Genomic DNA, 6,669 nt, shown 5'->3' with positions numbered 1-6,669 from the left:
TGTTAGGATTACATGCATGAGCCATGGTGCCCGGCCTAAACCTCCCATTTTATGTTTCCTCTACCGCTGGTCTAACTCAGTGCCTGGTATGTGGCAGATGCACAGGTCAATGTTACAAATGACCATACCTTCAGCACTTGCTATTCCAGATGATGGCTTCTTACTAAGAACCTGAGAATTTCTGCCTGCGGGTTTTGTCTGGGTGCAGGTCAGGCCAAAGTTCCATGGAGTTAACACCCTGGGGCAACACTTAAGCAGTTAGTGGATGAATAGCCCAGCACGGGACAACCCTGGGGCAGTTTCTGCACAGTCACCTGGCCGGACCCAGCAGCACTGAGCCCTGGCTGTCCACAGCAGTGACTGCTCATAACCACTCCTCCTTCTCTTCCAGTCTCACTTCCCCTCTACCGTCTCACACTTCCTGGGTCAAAGAAACTACTATCTTGGGGTCTGCTTCTGGTGGAGCTCAAACCGAGACAGCTGGCTAGTTGGCTGATTGGCTGTGTGGAGGGGCATGATTAGCAGCAAAGAAAGAAATGGAAGCCCGCGCCGGCTGGGCCCTGGCACACGCGCTGCCCCCACAGTGTGTCTAGACTACGTCGGGGCACGTGCACAGCCAACAGATCCGACACAGGAAAAAGCACTTCTCAGCTGTCCCCACCATCCTGCTATTTGTCATTCCATCCATCTGCTGTCCCCACGAAACGCTCACCCACGTCAGCTAAAATGGTACACTGGGCTTGGAATCGGCTGGGGAAATGTCAGGCTGACAGAACAAGGGAGAGAACCAAAATAGCAACTGTGTGGACGGTGGTGGCCACACAAATCTGCCCCTTTGCGTAGAAGGCCGGACTCCCAGAGCTCAGGAGGCCTCTCGAGGGGGAATTGGTAGGTGGCAAAGGCTGCAGGGGGGAGCCCTGGGACTCGAGGGCAGCTGGAGCAGGGCCCTCCACCCTGGGTGCTCTTCACCCCTTCCTCCCAGAACAGAGGCGATTGTCAAACATAGAACTCAGTTTGTTTAAAGTCGTTTATTTTTAAATGTTTATCAGTTCATTTTCCAATCAATCTTCCATGGTGCAGTTCAAGAAAAATGTGTGGATTTTCATGCCTGAGGCCAGTTGCAGGATGTACCTCACAGAACAGTGTGTGCCCTTATGAGCTGGCGATTGGGTGTTTTGTTCTGTTTTGCTTTCTCAGAGAAAAGGGGTCATTCTAAAAGCAGGACTGTTTGGATCTTAGAAGACTGGATATTTATTTATTATTTAAATTTTTTTTTCTCTTTTTTGAGATGAAGTCTCGCTCTGTCACCCAGGCTGCAGTGCAATGGGTTGATTTCAGCTCACTGCAACCTCTGCCTCCCCAGTTCAAGCGATTCTCCTGTCTCAGCCTCCCCAAACCAGCTGGGATTACAGGCTTGCGCCACCATGCCCAGCTAATCTTTTGTATTTTTAGTAGAGATGGGGTTTCACTCTGTTGGCCAGGGTGGTCTCGAACTTTTTTTTTTTTTTTTTTGATATGGAGTCTTGCTCTGTTGCCCAGGCTGGAAGACTGGAGTGCAGTGGTGCCATCTTGGCTCACTGCAAGCTCCACCTCCCAGGTTCACACCATTCTCCTGCCTCAGCCTCCAGAATAGCTGGGACTATAGGTGCCAGCCACCACGCTCAGCTAATTTTTTTGTATTTTTAGTAGAGATGGGGATTCACCATGTTAGGCAGGATGGTCTCGAACTCCTGACCTTGTGATCTGCCCGCCTCTGTCTCCCAAAGTGCTGGGATTACACGTGTGAGCCACCATGCCTGGCCTTTTTTTTTTTTTCTTTTCTTTTAGAGAGAAGGTCTCCCTATGTTGCCCAGGCTGTTCTCATACTCCTGGGCTCAAATGATCCACCCGCTTTGCCCTCCAAAAGTGCTGAGATTATAGGTGTGAGCCACCACGCCTGCCATGGATACTTATACATTCATTCTACAAGTGTTTATTGAGTGCCTGTGTTGATCTAGGCACTGTCTTGAGCTCCAGGAAGAAAGCAGTGAGCAAATTCAACAAAATTCCCCACCTCATCGAGATTACAGAGCAGTGGGAGGACTGGACAGTAAACAAATACATGTACAAATGTCAGGAGACTTTAAGTGTGAAGAAAAGCACAGGGGCCAGGTGTGGTGGCTCACACCTATAATCCTAGCACTTTGGGAGCCCAAGGCAGGTGGATCACCTGAGGTCAGGAGTTCGAGACCAGCCTGGCCAACACGGCAAAACCCTGTCTCTACTAAAACTATAAAAATTAGCCGGGTGTGGTGGCGGACACCTGTAGTCACAACTATTTGGGAGAGTGAGGCAGGCGAATGGTTTGAACCTAGGAGGTGGAGGTTGCAGTGAGCCAATATTGTACCATTGCACTCCAGCCTGGGCAACAGAGCCAGATCCTGTCTCAAAAAAAAAGAAGAGGAAGAAGAAGGAGGAGGAGGAGGAGGAGGAGGAGAAAAGCAGAGGAAAGAAAATGCAATTTGAGTTTGGGTGGCCAGGGAAGGCGTTCCAGTCATCTCTTCTTGGTGCATGCTAAGCCACCTCAAGACTAGGTGATTCAAAACGACAATCATTTGCTTATCTCTCTTGATTTTGTGGACTAACTGGGCTCAGCTTGGGGGTTCTTTTATTCTATGCAGATTTTCTCTGCAGCAACAGTCCACTGTGCTTGGCCAGGCTGGAACTCTGGGATGGCTCACTGACATGTTTGGTGTCCTGGCAGGGATGGCTGGGGGGTTGGGCTCAGTGGGGGTGTTTGGTCAACTGGGTTCCCTCTCCAGGTGGTCTCAACACCTTTCTCGCTCCATGACGCCTGTCTATGTGGCCTCTCACATGGTCTCTCCATGTGACCTTTCCAGCAAGGCAGCCAGCCTTCTTTATAGGATAGCTCAGGGTTCTTGAAATTCAGAAGCAGAAGCTGCCAGGCTGTGTCAAGGCTTAGGCCTGGAATTGGCAGGGCATCACGCCTGCCACGTCCTGTTAGTTGAAGCAAGTACCGGCTGAGATCCCGTGTGGGAGGAGGCTACACAAGGGAGGGGTGCTGGGAGGCCTGGCTCCTTGAGGGCTAACCACCCAGGCCTCCCTGACCGTGTGCCGGTTGAGCAGAGACCAGGACAGAGGAAGGAGTGGGCCCTGCAGCGCTGAGGGGACACGCAAAGGCCGCTGAGTCAGGGCTGTGCTGCGGGAGCAGCGAGGAAAGAAACAGGCCACTGTGGCGGGAGCTGAACAGCAGAGAGGAGAGATAAGCGACGAGGCCAGGAGGCAGCCAGGGGCAAGACTGTCCCGGCCACAGGCCACGGAGAGGGATTCAGGAGTTATTCCTAGTGGGATGAGAAGCACTGGACCTGCCTTGATTCACAACTGGTGGCTTCCGAAGCTGGGGACAGATCCCTGCCCCGTCCCCACTGCCAGATTTGCATGCTGCCCAGAATAGCCCTGTTTCAACTGCAGCACCCTCCAGCTGCCTCTCTGCCTAATGGTCTCTCTGTGGCGCTCGGCACCACTGCATGCCTGATATTTTGCTGATGTCCCTACTGTCTTGTTTACCCTCTCCCTCTAGAATGTAAACTTGAAACAGACAGGGATGTCTGTCTGTTTCATCCATAGGCTCACAACCATTAAATAGTATTTGTTGTACCAATGAACTAACCAGCCCATCTCTGTAACCCCAGCTGGTGCTAAAGCTATGTAGGGCCTCTAGCAACAACTGCATGACTGAATTAATGCAACAACAAAATAATTTTTTTATCTTTTTTTTTAAGAGACAGAGTCTCGCTCTGTCGTCCAGGCTGGAGTGCAGTGGCCTGATCTCGGCTCACTGCAAGCTCCGCCTGCTGGATTCACGCCATTCTCCTGCCTCAGCCTCCCGAGTAGCTGGGACTACAGGACCCCGCTACCACGCCCAGCTAATTTTTGTATTTTTAACAGGGACAGGGTTTCACTGTGTTAGCCAGGATGGTCTCAATCTCCTGACCTCGTGATCCACCCGCCTCGGCCTCCCAAAGTGCTGAGATTACAGGCGTGAGCCACTGTGCCTGGCCAACAAAATAATTTTTATAGTTCCACTCAACTTATCCAAAAGTTGCTTTCAAGTAAGCAATTATCCAGGGAAAATGAAGAAGAAAAAAAAAGCCTTCAAAGTAGCCCACGCCATGACTGACGTCACAGGACAGACCCTCATTCACCTATGATCCTGGTATACTCGATAAGTCAGTTATCAAGCAGTCATAGCCTGGTGAGCCCTGGATTAAAGGAGGAGAGGCCTGGGACAAGAAGGAAAATGCCAGCTGTCAGTAAGGGGAGGACAGAAAACTCATAATGCAAATGTGGTAGGGTCAGCGGGGCGATGTTTCTGAGCAGAGCCATCTAGGGCTGCACGGCAGGGACAAGCCAGCCCGTGGGCCTCAGCAGCTCTCAAGCTGTGCCAGCAAACCACCCGGCAACAGGCGATATTTGTAACGATGCTTACAATACTTTTATTTCTTTTCTTTTCTTTTCTTTATGTTGCCCAGGCTAGACTCGAACTCCAGGGCTCAAGCGATCCTACAGCCTCAGCCTCCCAAGTAGCTGGGACTACAGGTTAGTGCCAGGTGCTTGGCTAATTTTAAAACTATTTTGTAGAGATGAGGTCTTGCTATATTGCACAGGCTGGTCTCAAATTCCCGGCCTCAAGCAATCCTCCTGCCTTGGCCTCCCAAAGTGCTGGGAGTCCTGGTGTGAGCCACCATGCGGGTCTGGAGTCATTCTTGGCTCCTCTCTTATTCTCAGTACTAGAGTGACTATATAATTCATTATATAAACCTGAACTTCCCCAGACAAATAAGATGTACGGTCTATCCATTAACCCACCCCCAATCCATGAGCAAATCCAGTTAGCTCTATTTTAAGAGACATATCCAGCATCCGGTCATTTCTTACCTCCTCCACTGTCATCCTGGTCCAAGCATTCATCGTGTCCTGCCTGTATCTCTGCAATGGCCTCCTAGTTGATCCCCCACTTCTAGACTTGCCTCTTACCCCCAAATCTGTTTTCACAGCCGCCAGAGTAAGCCCGTTAAAAATAAGTGAGATCGTGTTACTCCTCTGCTGAAAATACTTGACCGTTCAGAAGAAAAGCTGAAGTCTTCAAAATGGCCTACAGCAGCAATCTGTTCCCTGCAACACCTCTGATCTCATCCACACATTCCCTGTCTCTTCTCACTCCACGTAAGCTACACCAGTCCTCACACTCTCCAGGTAAGTCAAGCGCACTCCCACTTCTGCCTGGCCTTTGACTTTGCTCTTCCCTCTGTCTGGAATGCTTCCCACATAACGACAGGGCTTCCTCTTTCACTCCTTTCGGGTCACATGTCCCTGACTCCCGTATAAAAAAAATGACACCACCCACTGGCTGCTCTGAAAAGCCATCTTTACATCGTTCCTTGTCCAGCTCCTTGCTCGCCGCAGCCACCTTTGCCGCCACGGACTCTGGCCACTTTATCGCCAGAGTCCCTGAACTCTCACTTTCTTTTTAATCCCCCGCATCGGATCACCAGGGTGCCCCACCATATCAGACACAGCCGTAGACACCAGCTCAGAAATCACCACCAAGAACTTAAAGGAGAAGAAGGAAGTTGGGGGAGAGGAAGAAAACGGAAGAGACGCCCCTGCTAACGGGGATGCTAATGAGGAAAATGGGGAGCTGGAGGCTGACAATGAAGTAGATGAAGAAGAGGAAGAGGTGAGGAGGAAAAGGAGGAGGAAGAAGAAATTGATGGTGAGGAAGGGGATGGAGATGAAGACAAGGACACTGAGTCTGCCAGGGTAAGCGGGCAGCTGAAGATGATGAGGATGATGATGCCGATACCAAAAAGCAGAAGACTGACGAGGATGACTAGACAGCAAGAAAGGAAACGTTAGGAGGGTAAGCTATTCACCCTCCACTTCCCGTCTCAGAATCTACATATGGTCACCTTTGTGTATGGAGGCCCGTCCACCCACCCACCGTGGGCAGTGCCACCCACAGATGACATGTGCTCTCCACCACCCAACCCAAACCATGAGAATTTGCAACAGGGGAGGAAAAAAGAACCAAAACTTCCCAAGACCCTGCTTTTTTCCTTAAAAATACTTTAAAAAGGAAATTTGTCTGTATTTTTTAATTTACATTTTGTATTTTTGTATATATTGTTAGGGTCAACCATTTTCAATGATCTCAGATGACCAAACCAGCCTTCAGAGTGTTCTCTGTCCTGCTTCTAACTTCACTTGTGGTGTGACCGTGTTCGTTATAATCTCAAAGGACAAAAAACAAAACCTTATAAGAAAAGCAAAAACGACAACAGAAAACCAGTCTTATTCCAAGCACTCCAATAACTTTTTTGTGTATGTACTTGGCTGTACTGTAAGTAGTTGGTTTGTATGAGATGGTTAAAAGGGCCAAAGATAAATGATTTCTTCTTTTTCGTCTGTGGAGTTGCTGTTTGTTTGTTTGTTTATTTATTTATTTATTTATTTATTTATTTATTGCCTATTTGAGGTATGTGTGAAACAATGTTGTCCAACAGTATACAGGAATTTTATTTTCCCGAGTTGTTCTAACAACAACAAAAATGACATCAGCCGGGGGCAGCAGCCCATGACTGTAATCACAGCACTTTGTGAGGCTGT

General features: G+C 49.3%; 1 pseudogene; it reads left to right on the top strand.

Moving 5' to 3' along the window:
• Positions 1–4,300: 4,300 nt before the first annotated feature.
• On the top strand, positions 4,301–6,328 carry LOC111546498 (annotated as a pseudogene).
• The last annotated feature ends 341 nt before the right edge of the window (positions 6,329–6,669 follow it).

This window comes from Piliocolobus tephrosceles, chromosome 20 (assembly GCF_002776525.5).
Source record: "Piliocolobus tephrosceles isolate RC106 chromosome 20, ASM277652v3, whole genome shotgun sequence".
NCBI lineage: Eukaryota > Metazoa > Chordata > Mammalia > Primates > Cercopithecidae > Piliocolobus > Piliocolobus tephrosceles.
Note: the sequence above shows the minus strand (reverse complement) of the source record. Positions and strands in the feature narration are given on the sequence as shown.